The sequence below is a fragment of the Falco peregrinus genome, chromosome 3, assembly GCF_023634155.1.
Source record: "Falco peregrinus isolate bFalPer1 chromosome 3, bFalPer1.pri, whole genome shotgun sequence".
Taxonomy (NCBI): Eukaryota; Metazoa; Chordata; class Aves; order Falconiformes; family Falconidae; genus Falco; species Falco peregrinus.
Genome location: NC_073723.1, coordinates 115,711,277 through 115,733,813, shown reverse-complemented (window position 1 = coordinate 115,733,813; position 22,537 = coordinate 115,711,277). Strand labels below are relative to the sequence as shown.

At 54.3% G+C, this 22,537-nt stretch overlaps 1 protein-coding gene across 1 annotated transcript in view; it reads right to left on the bottom strand.

The window, feature by feature from the left end:
• WASF2 (WASP family member 2) overlaps positions 1 to 11,179 on the bottom strand; it is a 33,622-nt gene extending 22,443 nt beyond the window's left edge. The window contains 1 exon segment of the mRNA XM_005238282.4: positions 11,075 to 11,179. The gene's annotated coding sequence lies outside the window, so the exon portion shown is untranslated.
• Between the last annotated feature and the right edge of the window lie 11,358 nt (positions 11,180 to 22,537).

Below are 22,537 nucleotides of genomic sequence, written 5' to 3'. Positions count from 1 at the left end.
TACCCATCGGGGGATTAGACACACCAGCAGGTTTGGGAATGAGGGAGAAAGGAGATAATCAGATCTGAAATTCCCATCAGTATGAAATAAGACTTAACTCAGTAGCTTGCCAACGCAGACTGACTGTTCTTTCTAATGTCTGTGACAACTCTGCTTCAAATTTCAAGCTTCTCTCAGCAGTAACTACTCCCCCATGTAGCTGTAATGGCCAGAAAGAGACTGGCTTTTATGTAACCCCAAAAGACTAGCAGAAAGGGAAGCAGCAGCCACACACACACACACACAGAACTGAGGGGGGTGTGTGGAAAAATTCAGCAGAAGGCTCTGCTGAGTGCTCAGGGCTATATCCAAGCTCACAATGCAGCCACAGAGAAGTGGGATGCAGCAATCAGAAATGCTACAGTTCCATGCTCAGAGAGAGACCTAGCAATCAGTGCGGCATCCGAGCAATAGGGAGTAAAATTATAGAGCAAACTGCCATGTGATGCCACAAACTACTCCATCCCGCCAGCTGTAACAAGTATTCATTCCCAAAAACGCGTCACAGGCTCATCTGTCATTAACAGCCCAGCCTGCCAGCAGCTGAGCAGGAGTCAGCAGTGAAGGGCAGCTGCAGGGCTGCTTCCTTTCACAGTGGTCTATTCTCCCCAAAAGCCACGGTAGAGATGCACGGGTAAAACACCTCCAAGCGCCAGGGAAAACGTTGCCCACCATCTCTTACCAGCCGCTCAGACTGAAAGCGCAGGCTGTGTTTTCACCCACCATCGCACAAAAGCTTTGCTGAAGCAGGACCTACAGAAAACACAGGGCCTTCAGGAGAACACAGCTAGCCGATAGCACAAATACGCACACGACCCCTCTGTATGTTAATAATCCAGTTCAATCACCAACTCGAGAGAACTTTGCAGATACGATCTGCCAGCGTTACGAAAGAAGTGTTTCGGCAATAGCGTGGGGCAAGAGCGGTGCCGCACATTTCCACAGTGATGCTCTGACACTAGGAAACATCAGCCATGATCTTGCAGAATAACGAAGCATTGTACCGTGCACTGTGGAGTCCTTGAGACAACAAACATCCAGCCCGCTCAGTTCCCAGAGTAAAAATCCTCTTCCCCCCCACCCCCTTCCCCCCATTCCCCCCTCCCTCCTCTAGTCTGCTGGTTCTGAAAAATGCAAAAGAGGCTCAGAAAGCCATTTTCTGTGTTTTTTGTCTGGCTCATACATTATCATCATCATTTACTGCCCTCAAGGGGATTGCACAGGTGTGACTGAAAATTTGGCTCTTCCTTTTAAACTTTTGTTATCAGCTTTAGTGAAGATGATCTTGCTGGAATAAATGCCAGCCTGCTCTCCTGGAGAGGGACTCGCTCGAAGCTGCTGGCAGAAATCAAGCTGGGGGTGGAAGGATGGGGGTGTCACTAATGGAGAACATACAGATCCTCCTAGCTTCTGCTGGCGTGCAAATACAGCCAGCAGTTTGACCTAGACTTCTTGGCTTTTCCTACTCCTAAAAAAACCACACCACTGCCCTAATTAATGTTTCCATTCATTTAGCTGAAAAACAAGTTAAACAAAGAGGGTCACCTGGTGTTCCTATCAATACCTGACTAGGATACAGGCAGAACAAATGCATTTAAATAAAACTCTAGAAGAGATGTGACAAGAGAAAGGCAGTTTAGCTCAATTAAAGAGAGCTGTCACAGGGATTTGATTCTCAGAATACAGAACTATTGATTAAACAGGAATTAAAGCTCCGGAACAGAAAGGTTTCAAGGTCTTTGCCGTGAGGATATACATCAGGAGAGAGGCAGGGCTCCTTCAGCACCAGAAAAGCTCTGGCTTTGCTGCTTCCTAGGAAACAGGAGCAGCAAAGGGAGCAGAATGCTTTCTGTTAAACCTATGAATAATTTTGGCAAGGATGCAAGGTCAGTGACAACACAGAGCAGCATTGCAAGCTTCAATCAACAGGTAGCTTTGGTGTACTTGGGTACAGAAACCCCACTACAGGTTCTCAAACATTTTTGGAGTATGTGGGGAGGGGCCTGGGCAGTGGGCAGGTTTCAGTCCATCAGCAGGAGGTCTGACAACACCTGGTCTGAGCCCAAACCACTGTCCAAAGCCAACAAGACCAAAGGAATCCGTCTCAACCTGTCCCAGGAAACAAGTCCCCCAACCAGTAACAACCACCAGGGTCAGCAGCCACAGCAACCCCAGCAAGAGATGTCTACTAGAACAGGATTGACACTCTGCCCCAAAAACCAGTCCCTAAAGGTCAAGGCTGAGGAGCTTTCATTGGCAAAGTCATCCATTTGTTTCTGTCCCAACCCAGGCAAAAGCAGCTCTGGACAAAAACCACCAGATCTCATTTTCCAAGCCTTGAAGTCTGTAACAGCACTGAATTCACTTCAAAAGGTCTTGACTAGAAAAGATGCAATTTAGGTGGCAACACAAGCGGCACCATTCCCACCAGCTTCATTTGGAGGTGCTGCAGGTACCCAAGCCTCATGCTGTCGCTGCAGGATGCCTGCGCAGAACCACGGGCCAACTTCTGCAAATGGTGCACGGCTGCTAAAGCAAACACCGCTGAATCGCTCATTCCCAGGCTGAATTACTGCTAATGAGGATAGCATGTTTTCTTCCTCTCCTTCACACCAGCCTCCTCCAGCAAGAGGAAAGGCTTGTGCCTGTTAGCACTAACAAAGCGCTCGGTGCAAAGCACAGCTCTCACAATACATCAGCACATTTTCATTCTAGGGCAGCGCTCAGTAATTAATACGGAAAGAGAGGGTGTGGTTTTTTTTTTCCTAAATGACTTATTCCTGAAGTCTGAACATATTTTAACCTTCCTTTTCAGCAGATAAACTCTGTCTCATTTGCAGCTAAGCTCAGCCTCCTCTCCTTTAACACACACTATTTTGATTAATGAAAGAGTAGGAACAAACCAGTTCCAAGTGTTTTCTATACAGCTCAACTGCTCTTTCAGTTTCAACTCACGCCTAGATAATTATATCACAGCTCTGAGTGCCCCCACCCTTCTGCTGCACTTGGGGAATACTGGAAAGATAAGTCTTTTCTTAATTATTAAATGTAAATAGCTCATTAAATATAATCCAATTACTTTAATTGTAAGAAAAAGGAAGTAATTACAATATGTACATGTATTCTTGCCTGAACAGTTTTAATATCTTAAATGAATCTTTGCAGCATTAATATTTTAAGTTAACCTTTGACATGAAGGGGAAAAAAAAAAAAAAAAAAAGACACTGACTCCCTGATATTTTCCAGAAGTGTTATATCTGCTGGGATTTCCATCACAAAAAAACAAGAGAACAGCCTTGAGCACCTAAATTAAAATGGTTTATGAACAGCGTCTTAATGAAGTAAAAATAACACATGGGTTTTCTATTGTGGAGAGTTAAAAAAAAAAATACATACAATGCCACATTAAAACCATGAATATACTTTCTGGATCTCAGGAGTCAAGTGAGATGGGTACCACTATGAACTCAGAACAGGCAGCCCTCCACCCCACCAGTACCAAAAGCCACCACGTGTCTGGGGTTTTCCAGGCAGTTCTCCTTCCCCACGCCTACGGTCTGTCCTGCCCGAGGGTGGGAAGACCCAGCAGGGCTAGGGAAAAAGGGATCTGCCCCAGAGCTGGGATTACCAGTGGTTCTGTAGAGGTGCCCAGCAAGGCAACTCCACAGCAACACCAAATCTGGCTTTTGTGCGTGCAACGTACGGGCACGGCACATGATCCCAGGTTGCCATTTGGAATTTTCAGGCAGAGCTGCAGGAAGCTGCAAGTAGCAGTCTTCTGGTTTTGCTCAACAGCATGACAATCCTCGGACTCACTTTCTCCATCCACGCAGCCAGTGGGACTGGACAACCTTCCAGGCAGACTTCAGCAAAGCCCTAGTGTTTCAATCAGCCCCCCTGGTCTGACAGAGCAGCATCAAATTTCAGCTTGGACTTGGTGACAAATGCCTATGTAATCTCCTTGGGACAGTCAGAAAAATATTCTTTTTAAGCCGTAGTTGTTTCCATTTTGCATGTTCTGAGCCCAGCAGTGATCTCACCTTATGTAATCTGCAGTGCAAACTCCAGGCTATGGAGCATCCAAAACTATTTCAGAGTGTTTGAAACGATCAGTTCAATGAAGTGATGTTTTTGGGAGAAGAGAGATTAGACCGTATTAGGGATGCTAAGGATGCAAGTCTTTCTATCAAAGCTCACCACAAGGTCTATAATAAGCTGCTTTATGGAAACCTCTCATGTGAAGCCAGACCCTAGATGTAACCTCCTTGATACAATATTGAATTCTCAATAGCAACCAAAAAGGCTATTTTGTATAAGTTAATTAGACGCTTTTTTAATTTAGCCTCCAAAAGGGAAGCGGCCAGTTACTTCATGCTGCCCTAGACAGAAGGTAAAGGTTTTTCACAAGCTGTGTTTATAGCTATATGCCTTCCTCCAGCAAAGGATCAGCTCAGCAGCTGTTGGTATTGAAAGAACAGGATCTGGGTGTGTGCAGAGTTCTCTCTCTCTCACTTTTTTTTTTTTTGCAGCTGCAAGGCCGAAACCATAAGAGTGTGTGCTTTTTCTTACGGTGCACAAAAGCAGGGTGTCTGAAAGGGAACTCGCTTCCGCTCTGGCAAGCACTCAACAAACTATTTGCTGGGCTAAGGGGTGGTCGGGGAACTTTCACCCATCCATTCAGCCAGGGCCGCTATTCCCCCTCCCTCCCAATTAAATCCCATTTTTTACACTCCATGCATGAACCGCAGCTACACCAATACATCAGATATTGTGGCTGATAGCCTCCTCTGAATGCCACTTAAAGCCCTCCAGTGCGGAGCTGCCTGAAAGCAAAGCATCATTCATTCTTTGAGCAACAGAAAAAGACTTTTGCTATACAGACTTGAAGTAAGACTCTAAGAAGTAGGAAAAGGGCATCCAGTGAAAGAGGAAATGAGAAATTAAAACCACATTCAATCTTATTAGTGGTAATACAATAGGTCAACAAAGTACTTCACAAAACTCCACAGCATGTGAACAACTTATGCAGAACTCACTCCTACGCGATCAGTGACACCAGTCCGTCTGGCTCTTACGGAAAAAAAGCAAAGACTGTCAGCAGCTATTTTAAATAGCCCGGCTGGGAGGGGAGATGGCTTGGAGACACCACCTCCATGCCTTGCTGGAGAGTACACTTCCGAGATGAGAATGGGAGGAATAGCCCCCCCCTCCTCCTTTTCCATCTGAAACATTTTCTCTCTCTAGGGATTTCCAGCATCTTATAAGCGAAGCCTCTTTGAAGTGCCGCAAAGTGGCATTGCTCATCATTTCAGTAATGATAGTAAATAAGCTCCCAGTATTTTGTTGATCCTCTTCCTTCTGCTTTACAAACAAAAGGTCAGAGTCATTAGCCCAGTTTTATGAGCAGGGAGAAATGGAGGCTCAGAAGAGGCAGGTTGCTCTGCAACATCATCGGAAACATCAGCGAACAAGCAAGACAAGAAACCCTAAGCCACAGGACTTCAGAATAGCCATGCTAGGTCATCCAGCCTCCAGATAAATCAACATCCTCTGCCCATTGGTGGCCAGGTATCAGATGTGTAAAGAAAAAGACCATGAGAACAAGGCAAGCACAGGGCAACAGTTCTCTCTGCTGTCCTTTTTCACACCACAGCATCCCACCATACCTTAAGACCACACGGTAACAAACACTACCTTTTGTTGTCCTTCATGGATTTCACTTCCATCAACTGGTCTCATCAGCTTCTGAACTCATCTAAACAGTCGGCACCCATGAAATCCCAGGGCAGTAACTCCCACACTTATCATATGCTAGGTGAAAAGACGCTTCCTTTTATGCCCTCCACTTTACAATTAGGAGACTTTAATCTCAAAGCTATGTGTGCCTTCACTTCATAAAGGAGTTGTTCAAACAAATGCATCGCCACTCTCATTAAACATGCACCTTCTGAGAAGAAGGTTATCAGGCTGCATCATCAGACAACATAAGAGAAGCTCTCGATGCTTATTGAGCACTTTCAGCAGCAACCAAAATAATAAAGTCATGGTTTAGGTTTGATTGACAGCAGCAGTAAGAATAAATTATTTTTAGCGGACAACTCTTTGCATGTTGTCCATGCCATTCTCGACTGTGCCCCACTTCCAACAGTAGAATCAATACCTCCAAGTCAACAGGTCACCAGTGATCTCAGAGTAGCTCCTCTGAAGCGGCAGCACAGCAACAGCCTCCCATGCAGAAACTTAAGCCCTCAAGAACAAATGCTAAATGCTGCTGCTTCACAGGCATCTCCCTTCTTCCTCTCTTGGCACCACAGCATCCTTTAAACCACCACCTCTCCCCAAAACAGGGCTGGGATACTGCTCTGGAAGAGGAGATGACACAGAAGGCACAGAAGGAACAGAGCAGGTCACCAGCAACCCCATTTGTGGGAGACAGAATTGAGATTCTTGGTCCTTTTTCTTCCTCAAAGCCCCTGGCAGATGCATACTTGAGATATGCCTACGCTCCACCACTTCTCCAGTAGCAATATAATACCAGAAAGCTTTACTGCTATTTCAAGAATTAGGGTAGGATCTACAGGAACTATTTCCCAGGCCCATTACTGCAGCAAAGGCGAGCTCAGGATGGAGAATGTGATTAATGCCTTGCACTGCCGCTGCGCTGCTTGCTCAACAAAATAACGTGGAAGTTCACGTTTCAGTTCTTCTGGGAGGGGACCTCCCCCCTACTGCCTCCCAGGCAGGGAAAGAAAAAATCCTGCAGACCTTCAGATGGAAAACCAAGTCTTATATAAATCAGAATCAGGCCTGAGTCTGATAAACTTCTGTAGAAGCTCCTCTTAGCAAGCACGCCCTTTGCAGGGAAGCCTGATCAGCAGCACCGGTAGCCTCCCCTCCTCAAAAAGAAAACACACGGTCTTTTTATTACACAGAGTTGCAAAAATACAAAGGAAGTAAATGTCACCAGGGTGGTTCTGTTCTGAGCAGTCATTTGCTTATTACCCAGAAGCCACTTCCACACGCCTTTTTTTAAATCCAGTGTTTATAAATACCTAAAATATTTAAATAAATGTTAATCTACGGTAACTAAGGGCCTGATCTCACAAATATTTATCCTTGCACAGTGAGACTAAATACACAATTTCTTACTACAGATCCCATTAGAAGCAAGAGTGCTGCCGAAAACAGTAACGCACCATAAGACAGCCTGGGAAAATAGTTGCATTTTGCTTTCCTAGGCTTCTGCACAGTGAAAGTTGTCACTTTTGGCTTGCCTCCTGTGCTTTTTGCACAGCATTACTTGAGAAACTACATAAAGGAGCAAGCCCAGCACTAAGCCATCAGACAGGGGCCTATTCTGGCTATTTTAACCCTCGGAAGGAGCTTTTGGCAGTGCGTGGTTTTGCCAGGTGCTGGCATCCCTTTCCGTATGGGGACAGCGGGAATTTTATACATCACACATGCAAACACAATTGCTATTCAGTCCTTTTCCTGGTTTGTGACTGACCTGTGCAGCACATGCTGCAACATATACTGCTCACCTGGATGACCCAGGGAGAGCTAAGTACTGTCATCAAACCTAGCAGAGGCCAAACAGAAACCTTACATTTAAAGTTATTAAATATTTGAGTCCAGAAAGCCCAAAAGATAGTTTTATCTGGAAGGATTAAAGCAGAGTCTTACACTTGTTGAAATCTTCCTTATTACAGTCAAAGAAAACTAACCTGATTTTGTGGAAATACTAATCCTAAGAACCTTCTCTATTCACCACAAAAAATAAAAAAAACCAGGAGATGGATTTACTGCTGTAACTATATGCATATGAGGCAATCACTGAAATTTTAACCCCTCCACCCACACCAGACGATTATCTAACCTTTGTGAATGAAATCAACTTTTCCTAGACCAGCCCTGAAGAATGAGATACATTCAAAGCATGCTGAGAAACTGGGTTGGTAGTTATCATAAAGGTTGTATTCTTTTTAATGAATCACTGCTCACAAATATCTTCTGAGCTGTAACTTAAAAATACACCATTTCTGTTCGGTGTGTCACATTATTCATAGGGAAACCAGTTTTATACTCTGCTTAAAAGAACTTTACTATTAACTCATTACTTCAGACTCCAGCAGTGTTATCTCTGAAGACACAAGGGCTGCAGTTCCAGCCTCTACCCTTCTTCAGCAAGCCACTCGCTTCAGAGCACATTTCAAACAGGACTTCTACAAAATAAAGTAGCCAGAAACACACGTTATTTCCTTCTTTATTTCCTGCAGCGTCAACCTGCACCCTCCTGCCCACCCCCAGCATAGTTTTGTTAAAACCAGCGTTTGAAAGATTTGTTAGGACTGTAGACCCGACAGAAACTAAAGTAAGAAACGGGGCGTGAGCCCGCAGGCTGAGATCAGGCAGCGGCATTGCTCTGCTGCGCTGCTGACTTTTTGCAGGGCTGGGGACAGGGGTGCGGGAACAGTGAAATGGAGCAGGGGTCTTGCTAACAGCATCATGCAGCGGCTTGGAAAAACCTGATCAGCAGCAGACAGCTTGGAAAGGTTTTATCTTCACAGCTGTGAAGGGGAAGGAGCCCGACCGGCATGAGCCATCAGAAGGTTAGGGTTGGGTTGGTTTTTTTTAAATAAATAAAATGGAATTTGGGGCATTTACTTTTTGGACTTATTACCAGACAGATAAAAGACATCACATTTCTTTTTAAAAGCAGTAAAAATATGCAGTTTAGGGAAAAGTTTATATTCAGTTCACCCCTGGAAGTTTATCCTCTTACAACCCATACTTATAAAGTACAGCAAGGTTTCACCTTGTCTCAGCTGGGCTGCACAGGGAGCTGGTAAACCTGCTCCTCACCCCAAAGAGAGCAAGGCTTTTACCCAAGCAGAAACTGATGCTTTGGAAGATGGAAGTTCTGGGTTTGATCCCTACTGTCACCAACCCACCCAGGAACCATACTGACAACTGCAGCTTGACCAAAGATCAGCCTCAGGTCGGGGTTTAAAGCTTGGGTCAAGCTCTCTCTGTCAAACTTCACGTTTTCAAGGACAATCCTTCCAAAAGAAAAGAAAACCCAACAAAAAACCCAAAAATGCACAGAACTGGAATGCCTGGGCTGCTCCACCCCACTTCCTGGATAAAGCTTGTCCTTGGCTGTGAATGCAAGTGGATTTTCAAAGCCACTCTTATCAACATGCTGTGTTTTCAGTGGATAGATGTTAGCTTTGGTTTGTTTTTAACCAAGTTTTGGATTATACTCTGTATCGGTTTCTATGACAAAAACCCACTCAAGGTCAATAAGGGGCAAATCGGAATGAAAAGTGTCGCAACGCAGCATTTTAAATTCCTGCAGCATTTAGTAGCAACTGATTCTGCAGATGTTTAAAATGGGTGGAAAATATAACTATTCCCCTTCTTCGTGTGACCAAGCATACAGACTTCGGTACTTCCCATAAAGTAACACTCTGCATCAGCTTTGTCACAGGGAAGCACACACACACACAGAGCTGACTTCCCACATCTTTTGCTTTCAGCTTTTCCATCTCACAAATCTTTGGAAAGGACACACAAGCTTGAGGTTTAGAGGGCTCAATCAATTATGACCCTGTCTACAGGCAGTGTACTGTACTTAAGAGTTTTTTTATCACTATAATTTCATGCCCACCAGCATCTGCAGTGCTGAAAGACAGACTTTCAGTATTTTCTAGCATCTTATTGAATAGGCCTACTCCTGGCATTAACACACCACGCAGTCCCACCAGTGGTTTGATCTATGTAGAGATGCCCAATTCTGTTGTTGCTACTAATGAAAGTAAAACAATAATACCAATTGTGAAACTTTTGACAGAAAAAAAAAAAATCCTACCACAGGAAGGTCCTTCAGGTCAAATAACAGCTAACAGGGAAGAGCTGCTATCTCTTACCTTTCTCCGAAGGACACAGGTTATTTGTATCCCAAAGGAGTGACCCCAACACAAACCTAAATGCATTCCCTAACAACTTATTTCTTCTCTGGAAGAAATATGGTCTGAGATCACCTGGAGGTCAATGCATTTGACCTGACCATATCTCATTACACCCTCCAAAGCTTGTTTTCAGAGCACACCTAGAGATTTAATAACGGGTAAAACATCTTCCAAAGCATGCTACAGCATCCACACAACCTTACCCCAAGTAGTTTTCGATTTTACGTGCTCGGGTGGCTACTTACTAGTCAAGGGGCTTACACCCACCTCTACAGTACACGCAGACATACTGAAGGGTGCACCCACTTGTGGGGCAGGAAGACAGCCCAGAGTGAGAAGCTGCTTTTGCAGCAACACTCCACAAGCACAAACAGCAGAACTTGTACCAAGGAGGGAACCAGCTCAGAGCCAGCCAGACTTTGTACGCTGACACGCACACGCTTTCACAAGCACTGATGTCAAACCCAGGCAGTAAAGGCTGCAACCAGCCCGGAAAGGGAGGGACCCCCACCCCCCAGCACAGCACCACTGCTGCCCCCTTAGAGGGGACCCTGCAGCACCCCCCTTCTCCCCAACTTCCCCAAGCCATTCCCCGCTGACTCAGCCCTCCGTAACGGCCCCAGGACAGCGGACACCGGCGAGGCCTCGGGAAAGCCCGGGAGCCCGGCATTTCCTTACCCCGGCCCGGGCCTCTGCCCACCCCCGGGGCAGGCCAGCCCTCCCCCTTGCCCCAGCCCCTCCGGCCAGCCCGGCCCAGGCACACACCCTGCACTGAGCCCTGGCCCCCGGGAGGGGCTGGGCAAGTGTCAGCCCGGGGACGAAGCCATTTCCTTGTCCCCGTCCCCAGGCCGGACCCAGGCCCGCCCCAAGCCTCCCGGCCCGGGGCACCGGGGCCCGCACCAGGAGGGCACTCACTATGTGGCAGGAAACAGTGACAGGCTCAGCCCCATAGCTCACTATCTGGCAAGGGCCTAGCGGCCCACCCCAGCGCCTCCCCCTCTCTTCCCCAGGAAGAGGCGGCCTGGGAGGCCCGGGGAGCATCCGCTCGCCCCTCACGCACTCACCTCTCTCCGCGGCTGTCCCCTCCGTCCCCCTCAGCTCGTTACCACCAGGGCGGGCCAGCCCGGCCGTCCGCCATTCCACAGCTCCCCCTCCCTGCCCTGATTGAGTCTCGCCCCGCCTCCTCCCGGCCGCCGGTCCGCTCCGCCATTGGCTAGCTAGTCAGAGACGTTGCCGCGCTATTGGTTATCCCTAGCTGTCTATCAAACCCGCCCTACGCCACTTGCGTACGAAACTGGCGCAGGAGAAGAACCCCACCCAAGCCGGCCGCGCAAAGAGAGTAAACAGGGAGGAACGTATTATTAGGGGAGATAGACGGGGGGAACCCGGGACAGTTTTGGAACTGATTCCAGAGGAAGTGGGGAGAAACACGACACCAAGCACAGCCAAAACGTTTTAAAAATATCTGTCTGAGTCTTTGACGGCCAGAGCTCGATATTCTGCCAGGTGGTTTTAGAGGAAAGGCGTCTGTGTCTCCCCTGCTTCCCCCCTCGGCGAGCTCGCCTTTGGTGTTTCCTTTCACCTCTATGGTCTCACGCCCTGCGAGGAAAGTTCCACCTGGGGGAGTGGGGGTGTCACTCCTGGGCGGGGCGGGGGGCGCGGCCATGGGGCAGGGGTGGGGTGAGGGGACACGGCTGGGGGGCTTTGGGGAAGAGGTGGGAGGTGGCAGTGGGGCGCGGGGGTTGCAGTGACAGTGCGAGTGTTGGGCCGAGCGGGACCGGGGCCTGGCAGCTGCCTGTCCTGCTGCAAACCTGAAGGGCCCCCACCCGCCTCCAGCCCCCAGGCCAAGGGTGGGGGTCCCCAGCCCCTCATCCACCTCCAGCCCCCAGGCCAAGGGTGGGGGTCCCCAAGCTCCCATCCACCTCCAGCCCCCAGGCCAAGGGTGGGGGTCCCCAGCACCTCATCCACCTCCAGCCCTGACCAAGGGTGGGGGTCGCTGCCATGGGGACAGCCAGCTGCCCTTCTCGCTGGCCATGCAGGGACGATGGCCGCTGGAAGCAGCTGGGTGACGCTGATTTTGGCTCCTACCTGGGTTCCTCCCCATGGCCTGACAGGGCAGGGAGTCAAGTCACAGGTTAAACAAGCCTGGCTTAAGGAACGGGGCTGGCAGCGTGTGTATGGGGGGACACGACACACGGGGACGGGTCCCACTGAGCGGACACTGCAGTGTGCCTTGGTCCCACAAGGACATCACCTTGTGACTGCGGCAGGTGGGTGTCACACCATGGGTAGCATGGCCAAGCACATGGGGCCTCAGAAAACCCCATTCCCTGCCCGGCCTCGAGCTCGGCTGACCTTGGCAGCATCCTGCAGCTCAACCCACTCCTCAGCAGAGCCAGGGCGATGCTAACGGCCCCCTCAACGACAGCGGGAGCGAAGACTTCATCAAAAATTACCAACACGCGGCATGCCACATCTCTGCCTGCGCACCTGGCTGTTAAAACTTTCCTCCCTACCTGACTGCCGATGCTGAGTGCTGGGTTCATCTGTACCTGCAGAAGAGGGAAGGGGGAGCAGGCGGGGGCAGGAAGAAGGGCACGGGGTGCAGACATCTATCTTTTCGGTGCTCGTGCTTTAAACCGAACCACAGGGAGTAAATCACTGGTGCTCCCATCACTCCCACCGAGAAGCAAACAAATCCATGTCGGCACTGCCAGGAGCCACACGGTAGCCGTGGAGGGCACCACAGCCGTGGGCATCGCCAGTGGGCATCGCCAGCAGCCCTGACTGGAGCTGCCAGGGAGTCACTCCGGTGTGTGCCGTGCTGGTCCCTTCTGTCCACAGCTCCTGCCGCCTCTGCCCTGTGGCACAGCCTTTGCCCGCTGCTGGGGTCTCTCCGCTGTGGCCGCCGTCTCCTTTGGCTCCTGGACAAGACAGGCACGTGCGCGTGTTGCAAACAGCCATTTTCTGCTCATTTTGCATCGCTTCCCCACACGCACAGCCACCTTGGGCACAATGCTCAGCACCTGCCGGTGCCCCCAGCACCCCTTGGTTCCCCGTGCTGCCCCAACACACCCCCACACTCCCCCATGGGTGCAAGGCAAGGGCCAAGGTGCTGCTGGAGGTTGCTCAGCTCCAGGTTTTCCAGGCTGCCAGCGAGCCGTTCCCTTGAAGAAGATCTGCTTCTATCTCAAGGTGTCACAGCCTCAAGGGAACCACCTAATCTGTATCTGCACTGCAACCTTTATCTCTCCCCGGCTGTGTGAGAGGCTCTGTTTATAGCTGCCGAATAATACCTGCTAAATTGCAGGATCCAACACCACCCCCCACCCCCGCTGTACCCCCTGACACTTGTTTCTCTGCAAGAGGGATGCTTGCGCCTGCCAGGTGCCTCCCTGCATTTTGCTGCAGGTAAATGATGCTCTGGGGTATAGGGAAGGGCAGTGGGGCAGGTTCTGCCTCACACCTCCCTCCTAGGTGGGCTCCAGCCACATCCAAGCCCCTGATAACCCCAGACAGACCCTGGCACAAATTGCTGCCCCCTCTGACTTCATCACAGCCCCTCTTCCCTCAGCCTGGGCTTTGTTTCTGCCAAAAATGAGGTGGGATCCAGCAGGGCCAGTATCATCCTTTCACTTTGTGATCTCGGCGGGGGGAGGGGGACATCTTCCATGGGAGGGAGGAGATGGCAACTTACCAGAGCCTAGGTGCCACCCCAGCCTTGCACAAGGCCATGGCCTCACCTGGGGAAGGCAGCCAAGCAGCTCTCTGGAGTCACCCACCCTCTGCCAAGGAGCCTTGGGTGCCCCTTCCCCTGCCAACTGTCCCTGTCCCAGCTCCTCCGTCCTGCTCCCCTGCATCTCACAAAATGGCTGAGGGTGTGAGCATGTGGCAGCGTGGCACAAGGGTCAGTGCGAGGGCAAAGCAGCTTTGGCTGCATCCTCCAGGGAAGGAGCCTGGGCTGTCAGCAGTGGAGCTGCAAGGATGCTCTGGAAACATGCACCCATTGGTGTGCTCTGGGCTTCTGCACCCCTGATTCCCATGGACCATAACAACCTGGTATCAATCTGCACCACAGCTGTGAGCTGGGGTGCCTGGGTGCATGGGGTGCTGGGATGCACAGGGTACATGGGGCACCTGGATGTGCCTCAGGGATGTGTGGGACATGTGGGATGCCCAGGGTGCCAGGGATGCATGGTGCACACAGGATGCAATGGGGCACGTGGGATGAACGGGGTGTGTGGGATGCATGGGACATGTGGGATACCCAGGGTGCCCTGGGGTCCATGGGTCACATGGGATGCAATGGGGCATGTGGGGTGGACAGGGTACACAGGGTGCCTGGGGTGCACAGGACACATTGAGAACGCAGGGTGTGTGGGATGCACAGGGTGCCTGGGGTGCACAGGACACATGGAGTGCACAGGGTGTGGGATGCACAGGGTGCCTGGGATGCACAGGATGCAGCAGGGCGCACGGGTTGCATGGGAGGCACAGGGTGCCTGGCGTGCATGTGATGCATGGGGTACCCAGGATGCAGCAGGGCGTGTGGGATGGATGGGAGGCACAGGGTGCCTGGGGTGCACAGGATGCAGCAGGGCGCATGGGTTGGATGGGATGCACAGGGTGCCTGGGGTGCACAGGATGCAGCAGGGCATATGGGCTGAATGGGAGGCACAGGGTGCCTGGGATGCACAAGACACACGGAGTACTCAGGGTGTGTGGGATGCACAGGATGTAGCAGGGCGTGTGGGATAGATGGGAGGCACAGGGTGCCTGCGGAGCACAGGATGCAGCAGGGCACACGGGTTGGATGGGAGGCACAGGGTGCCTGGGATGCACAGGACACATGGAGTACGCAGGGTGAGTGGGATGCGCAGGGTGCCTGGGGTGCACAGGATGCAGCAGGGCACATGGGTTGGATGGGAGGCACAGGGTGCCTGGGGTGCACGGGGCGCACGAGGTGCCCAGGGTGTGTGGGGTGCCCAGGGCACCCGCTGCCCGCCGGGTCCCCAAGCCAGCGTGGCAGCAGGCAGTTGCTGCGCCGCTGACATTTACTAATCAGCTCTAACCTCAGCTGCACACCCGCTCCGTCTCGCTTGCTGTCTTGTCTCCATGGAGACTCCGCAACCTTTGCTCACTCGTTAATGGTATCTCAGCAAACGAAACTCCAACGCCACCCAGCCTTCCCCTCCCGGCCCCGGGAGAAATCCTCGCCTCTCACCTCCATCCCCGTCCCCTCCCGCCGATGGGGATAAAAGGGACGAGTCCTTGTTAACGAAGGACCCAGCCACGCTGGGCCGAGCCGGGGGCAAGTTCTGACGGCGGCGCGGGGAGGCGAGTGAGCTGCCATCCTCCTGGCCGCCAAAAAAACAAGGCCGGGGGATTTTATCGCTGTGGCAGCAAGGACAAGCTCCGGCCATGCAGGATGCCAGCCAGCACCCCCTTCCCGGCTGATTTATTGAGCCACGAGGCTCAGCACAAGCCCTTTTCCCCGGGGTTGCATGTGCCCCCACCCCAAACCCACCCTTGCCTATTGGCCAGCACCCACTGAGGCCACTGGCACCCAAAAATCATCCACAGGCAGCGGCGGCTGCCAGGAGCATGCTCCATCCCTGGTGTCCTGCTCTCACTGATTCTGTTTTCAAATTAACATGGGAAAGATGCCCATTACCTGCTTCCAGATAATGACTATGATTAGGCAGAGCTCTGCTGCCAGCCGAGATCTGAAGGATTTCTGTGCACTCCAGCAGCGCTTGCCGGTGCAAAAACAAGAGCAATAAAGTGTAAATAAAAGACTAAAGAAAATAGCGCGGTCCATCAGCGGAAAGGGTGCGCGGAAGCAGCTCTAATGACGGACTTTCTGCGGTGGTGGTGGTGGCTTCAGCCTTGCTACAGGCAAGGCAAAATTGGAGAGGGGCTGCCCCATGCCTGCACCCCACGATTGAACCTGGCTTGGCCTCCACTTCCTGGAAACTGGGGGTTTTGAAAGAAAAATTCGAGGTGTGCACTTGTAAGCTGCAGTGTAATGAGTGAGGCTGTCCTTGGGAGACTCCCGGCCCAGCAGACAGAGCCAGGGGCTTAAGGAGGGGGAAAAAAACAAAAAAGCCTGATCTCCTGAGATGGCCGCACCAGCTCCCGGCACACCCAGTGTGGTCCCACACCTCCATTGCCCTGTGGTGTGACTATCGTGCCCTGGCATCCATGGAGCTGGTGGGGAGCAGTGCAGAGGTGGCTCCTGTGTGCCGGATGTCCTGGGGCATCTCCATCCCCAGCCCCTTGGAGCCCACCAGGCAGGGGGTGCTCACAGCCCCATGGGGCTCAGGATGGGCAGGGTACCACGGTGTCCACGGGTACTGGCCTGCTGCCCCATGCAGCTGGGACACAAGGGGATGGGATGGGGCACACGATCCTGCTGTACCCCAAAACTTCGCTGTTCACAGCTACTTGGCTCAGCTGGACCCTTCTCATCCTCCTGCTCCCCTGTCAGCCCTTACCGGGGGCTGGCAGAGCCCGCACTGATTTGCAGCATCCCCCTTGCATCCTCACATGCCAGTACGCCCTGCAGCACCCCAGCTTAGCCCAGCCTCCATCCCTGCACCTCCAGGGATGCCCCATGGCACGTCACCCCATAGCACATTGCCCCATGGAGCCAGCCACCCTCCCCCAGCAGCTCCAGCCGGGGTGCTCCCCCCACCCCGAGTCAGAGCCAGGCAGGGCTGAGCTGGCAGCAGCATCACTCACCGCCCGCTGTGCAGCGGCTGCCGGAGGAGGGTGAAGGAAGCAGACAAGGGGGAGAAAGGGCAGCCAACACATCCCAACGCTATAGTAGGGAGATATTCGCCCGGCAGGAGACACAGGGCTGCCCAGGCACCGGTCTTGGCTCCCACCGGCGCTCCATTTCTCACCCTGCGGCTCAGGGCTGGGGGACGGTTACTTGGGGGTGCAAGAGGAGTGTCCCATCCTCTGGGGATGCTGCGATGTCACTGGGGACACTCACCCTCATCCTGATGCCAGCTTGGTGCCATGGGAGGCACAAACCCCCTGCCTCTGCTGCCAAGCTGAGCTCCTGCTCCCCCTGAGGCTGCCAAGATCCCCCCAGCATGGCTGGGGGAGATGGAAAACGGTGGCCACGGCCATGAGTTTGCCCTTGCTGGCATCCTTCGAGGCAGCTCTCACCATCCCTGGGGCAGAGCATCACTCCTGGCTTGTCCAGCACTGAACCCTAATGCTGGTTCCTGCAGGGCTAGGGTACAGCACACCTGGCCAAGGGTGAGGGTCCCCACGGTCCTGGGGGAGGCTGGAAGAGGAGCTGCCATTCCCTCTGCCAGCTGCTCCGGGCAGTAACCATTGTCTCCAAAATCTGGTCCCACATGTGGCTAGCAGGCGAGGCAGCTCCCTGGGGATCTGGTGGCTCCGTGTCACCCCGCTGGGCTCCTGCTGCTGGTGGGACAGGTACAGGGAAGCCCCTCTGGACCCTCATCCCGGGCAGGGGCAGCCGCAGCCCCAGTGTCCACAGGAGCTGTCCCAGCCGGGCCAGGCTGAGGCAGGGAGCTAATCTCTGCTCCAATTAGGCAGAGTTCCCAGCAATGGAGGTTTCTTCTTTTTTTCTCCCCCCTCAGTGATAACAAATAATAATATAATCCCCTTAATCCCTCCCCGAGGAGCCAGCGCACACACCCGGCCGGGAATCATGGCGCTTCTGCCGCTGCTGATAACTCGCACCGCCGGGGCCCCCAGAAAAACAAACACTTCAGCTCACACTTTGCCCCCCAAAACCCCGTGTGCTGCCCCTTGCCCCCCCCAGGGCCCTGAGACCCCCCACCTCACCCCACTGCCATCCTGTGGGGAACCAGCATTGCTCCAGCCCCTTTCCATGGGGCACGGCTGGGCAAGGCCACCACAACCCCACAGAGCCCCCCAACCCAGCCGGGGGGGGCAGCTGCCCCCTGTCTGGGGGGGGGGTCCCATCCAGGATCCCCATGGGGCTCTACTACCCCAGTCTCCTGCTCCTTTTGCAGTGGGGACGTGGTGAAGCCCCTGGGGGCTAAGCCCTCCGAGTGCTCCCCCTGCCCCTGAGTCTCCAGGGGGCTAGGGGGGATGTCCTGAGTGCCCCCACCCCAGGAGGGTCTGGGGTTCCCCCAGCACACCCCAGCACTTCAGTTTAGGAGCATCGGTGTGGAAAGCATCGCCTCTCGCCCCAGCAGGGCCCCACCGGCAGCTGCGCAGGACCCAGGAGCGCTGGCACGGATCCTGCATCCCCCCACCCCATCACTGGGTGCCAGGAAGGAACCCAGGCCTCCGGCTGCCAAATCCCCCTCCCTTTGTGGGGAGCCCAGCCTGTCCTTTCTCCACAGGGCAGGCACGCAGCCCACCCCCCGGTGCCGGCTCCCCGCCCCCCCCCCCCGCCATCATCAGCCAGCAAATATTAATAACAACCCCAGCAATAGCCTTTGCTTTTATTCCCTCGCTTTGCTGGCCCCCGCTCTGCTGATCTCAGCTCCTCCAGCTCCAAAATGCCTTTTAAAATTGCTGGAGAGTGGAGACCTCTGCAAACACTCTGCCCCCGGCTGCCCCTGCCTCCCTTTCCGTGCCGGCACCCACACCGCAGACAGCAGCACCCATGTGCCATGCGGGGAGCTGGGTGCCATCCGCCCCGGTTATTTAAAAGGCGCCAGGCTGGGCTTGATTAAAACCAAGTAAAAGCCAGAGCCAGGGCAGAGAGGGGGATTAGATCGCTCGGGGGAATGTTAATGGACTCCAGAGCTTTCTGCCGGGCTGGCGGCTGGGCCAAATCCAGCCCGAGGTGGCTGGGGACGGGCAGGCGCAGCCCTGCGGTGGGTGCGATGAGTGTGCCGGGGCTCAGCTGGCCCCTGGAGCGGGGAGCGCAAGAGGGAGCCCAGGCTGCTGCTGGCGGAGCGGAAGGAGGATGGGGGGGACACAGGGGGGGTGGAAATATCTTCCAAGGGCCTGGCCCTTCCTCTGGGAAAAGCAGGGGTGGTCTGGTCCTCCAGCTGGGCTTTGCGCCGCCCCCGCTGCCGGCACAGAGGCCATTTCTGCAGCGAGGATGCGGGCGGCACGGGCTGCCTGTGGCGGGATGACCCTGGGGAGCATCACTGTCGCCCCGCATCCCTGCCCTGGCTGTCCCAGAGTGGGGGGCAAGGACAGCCCAGGGTGACACCAGCCACGGGGGGCTTCAACAGAGCTAAAGGAGTTGTTCGCAGAGGTGCTGCTGGCAGGGAGGGCTGGTGCAGCAGCAGGGGTGTCGGTGTTGGGGCGGGGGCATTGGTGGTCCCCAGCACGAGATGCTCCCCACCCTGGCTGCCAGATGCACTGGATTGCAGGTCTGACGTGGGAAATCGCCTCCCTTCCTCGTTAGCTTGTGATTAGCATGTCAAGTGGTTGAAGTTGGTGGGTATAAAGGATGCGAGCTAAGAATAATGGCTTCAATTTTCTTCACGGCACAGCCATTAATTTGAAGGAGAAAGGGGTGTCCAAACCTCCCCAGCAGCTCCAGGTGGCTCTGCTGGCCCTGGCCCTGTGGGGTGAAGGCAGGGTCCTGCTGCTGCCCCCCATCCCCAGCCACAGGGCTGGGGTGGGCGACATGGCCCTCACCCTGCTCCGGATGCCAGTGAGCAGCAGCTGAGCCGGGTGCTGGGTGCCAGTACCAGGGTGAGCTTGGCACGGGCATCCCGTGTGCTTCCTCGTGCTGGGGTGATGGTGCAGCCAGGAGTGAGTGTGCAACATGTGTGCATCCATGCACGCTACCCTCTGGCACAGCATTCCCTCCCTGGGAACAGGGCACTTCCCCAGCCTTGCACCCCCCAGCTGTCCTCGTGTGATGGGGAGGAGGGCAAATTCCTGCCTTGTTTCCAAGGGGATGGAAAAAGTCGAAATGGCGGCAAAGCTCCCTTCCTTCTCGTGCATACCAGATCCCGGCAGCAACAGAACAAGCCTGCTTGCAGCCACGCTGCCCATGGCACATGTGGGCAAAGCTTTGTCTCATTGTGGCACAGTGGTCAGTCCTGGACCCCTCTGATGGTGCCCGGGACATGGAGCATCCCTCATCCCTCTGTCCTGCAGCATCCCTGGGCTCCGAGCACCAGCACCGGCTTCAGCATCGTTAGCACCATGAGTGGCCAGAAACCTCCTCCCAGCAGAGCTGCTCAATTAAAATAATCATTTCCATCCCAAGGAGGTGGCATGGCCGAGCAGGTACAGCCAGGCACCCAGGGAACAGGCTCTCCTTGCCCCACTTATCCTACATCCCCTGGGCACCGCGTGGCACTGTGGCCGTGCCAGGCTCACCCCAGGTGCCTCCACAAGCAGCTGCCAGAAACCTTGGATAAACCTGGGCCACACAAATAACGTAGCAGTAAAACAACCATTTCCCCACCAAATTTTGAAGTCTTTTCTCCTTTCCACATACACGCCCTCCCCTTCCCCAAGCAGTCTCTGCTGGCAAAAGCCAGGCGATGCTGGGTGCGGCAGCGATGCTGGGCTGTGCTGATAAACCCCCAGCAATCAGCCCAATCACGAGGCTTTTCAGCCTCAGAAACGGCACACGTTGCTTGATAGATTTAATTGAGTCTTAAAAAAAAAAAAAAAAGAAAAATAAAATAAAAAAACATAAAATCAAGCTGTGCTCCAAGCAGCCGGCCATGCCCGGTGAGGTGGTGGCCTTGCCAGGCGATGCCTCCCAGTGGGATTTGCCTCCCAGGGGGATTTCTCTCCTGGCTCACCCTGGTGCTGCCAGCAGTGGTCCCATGCTCGTTTGCACCCACCTCACCCGGGCGTTAATCAGGCCACAGCAGATTCCATCTTCCTTTGACACTGCTTTTTGTGTCCTGAAATCAGAGAAAAAATGGGGGGGTAAAAGAGCAAACTGGATGGTTGTGGGAAGCCTCGCGTTGGAGCCAAGGTGGGAACGGTCATGCACCCTCAAAAGACACCCCAGGAGTGGCCACGTGGGAGCTGGCTGGGGGGTCCGGCATCTGCAGGGTGGGCGCAGGGTGTGGGCACAGCCATGGCACGGGCAGCGCGGCAGGGAAGGCCGTACTCCCCTCCCCTGCTCACGTGCCTCAGTTTCCCCATTGAGCAACGGCACGGTCAGGGGTGTTTGGTGCCCACCAGGGTGAGAGCACAGCATCAGGGTGGCCCCCTCCGCAGGGTCCCCCTTTCGCCCCAGCCACGGCACTCTGCCTCGTGTGTGAGCACCGTGGCAAGGGGTGCTCCAGCCACAACCCCCACCCCCAACCAGCAGCCACCCAGTCTTGCGGCCACCCTGGGGTGGGGGGGACCCACCAGCTGTGCGGAGCAGCACCGCCAAGGTCAGCAACAGCTGTGGGGTTCTGGTGATGGCCTGGATGGGGCCACTGGGTGCCCAGCAGCGGCTAGCCCATAGCAAGCAGATAGAGCTCGCTGGGTGGAGCTCCAGGTTGTGGTGGTGTTGGAGGTGCAAGTGGCCCCCCAAGACCACCCAGCACCAGGATGCTCACAGCACGTGTAGCCGGTCCCTAGGTACCCATGGGACCCTAGAGTGGAGGAGCAGCATCCACTGCAGGGCATCCCCTGCACTAGCAGAGCCCCCCCAGCCCTCCTCCATCACTTCCACCAGCAGCATCTCCCCCAGCTCACTCCAAGGGTCCTGCCCGATGGTGGGGGGCACCTGGGGGGACCACAGAGGAGCAATGCCTGCCCTCCCCCCAGTCTAGCCCCTGCAGAGATGTGGTTGCCTTGAGGGACTCAGCTCATCTGCAGCAGGCACACCCCAAGCACACACACACCCCCCAGCCAGATTGGGGGGGGGTGGAAGGTCTAGGAGCTGGTGGCTCCCAGCCCCCCCCCCCCCCCGTAGCCCCCACCCCGCTGTGCTCAAGGACACTTGCAGAGCCTTGGGGTGGGAGCTGGAAATACAGTCCCCTCTAAATACCCAACCACTTTCACCTGGGGCACAGGGACTGGCAACCGCCCCCTCCCCCCCTTCCCAGCACCCCCGGGGTGGGGACACACACCTGTGAGCCCTGCTCTGTGCCCACCTGGGTGCCCTTCACACGCCGTCAAGGGGGGGCTGCATTGGCCTGGACTCCCTTGGTGTGTCCAGCCAGTGTGGGGGGCTTTGCTGGTCCCCCAGCCCAGCAAAGTGGGGGTCCCCCAGCATGCCCCCCCCCCAGCTCTCCCTGCACAGCACCGACATCTTCCCAGGCTGCAGCGGCGCTGGCAGCCCCACTCCCCCCGCGTCCCCCCCCAGCCATCAGTATGCACCGTGTGTGCTTCTCCATAGCAACCTCCTGCCTCCCCCCCCCGGCCCCCCCAGCGCTGCACAAGCACTTCGCTGCAGCAGCCCTGACCCCGCCGGGATCGCTAACCTCTCCCACCCACAGGTAGCTGGTTCCCCCTCCAGAGCCCCCCTCTCCTCGCCCAGAGGATGCTGCAGCCTTCATCTTGCCGGTCCTGGAAGTTGGTGGATTATTTTTTTTTTCATTTGGGTTTTTTTTTTTTTCCTTATTTTCCTCCTTTATGGTGTC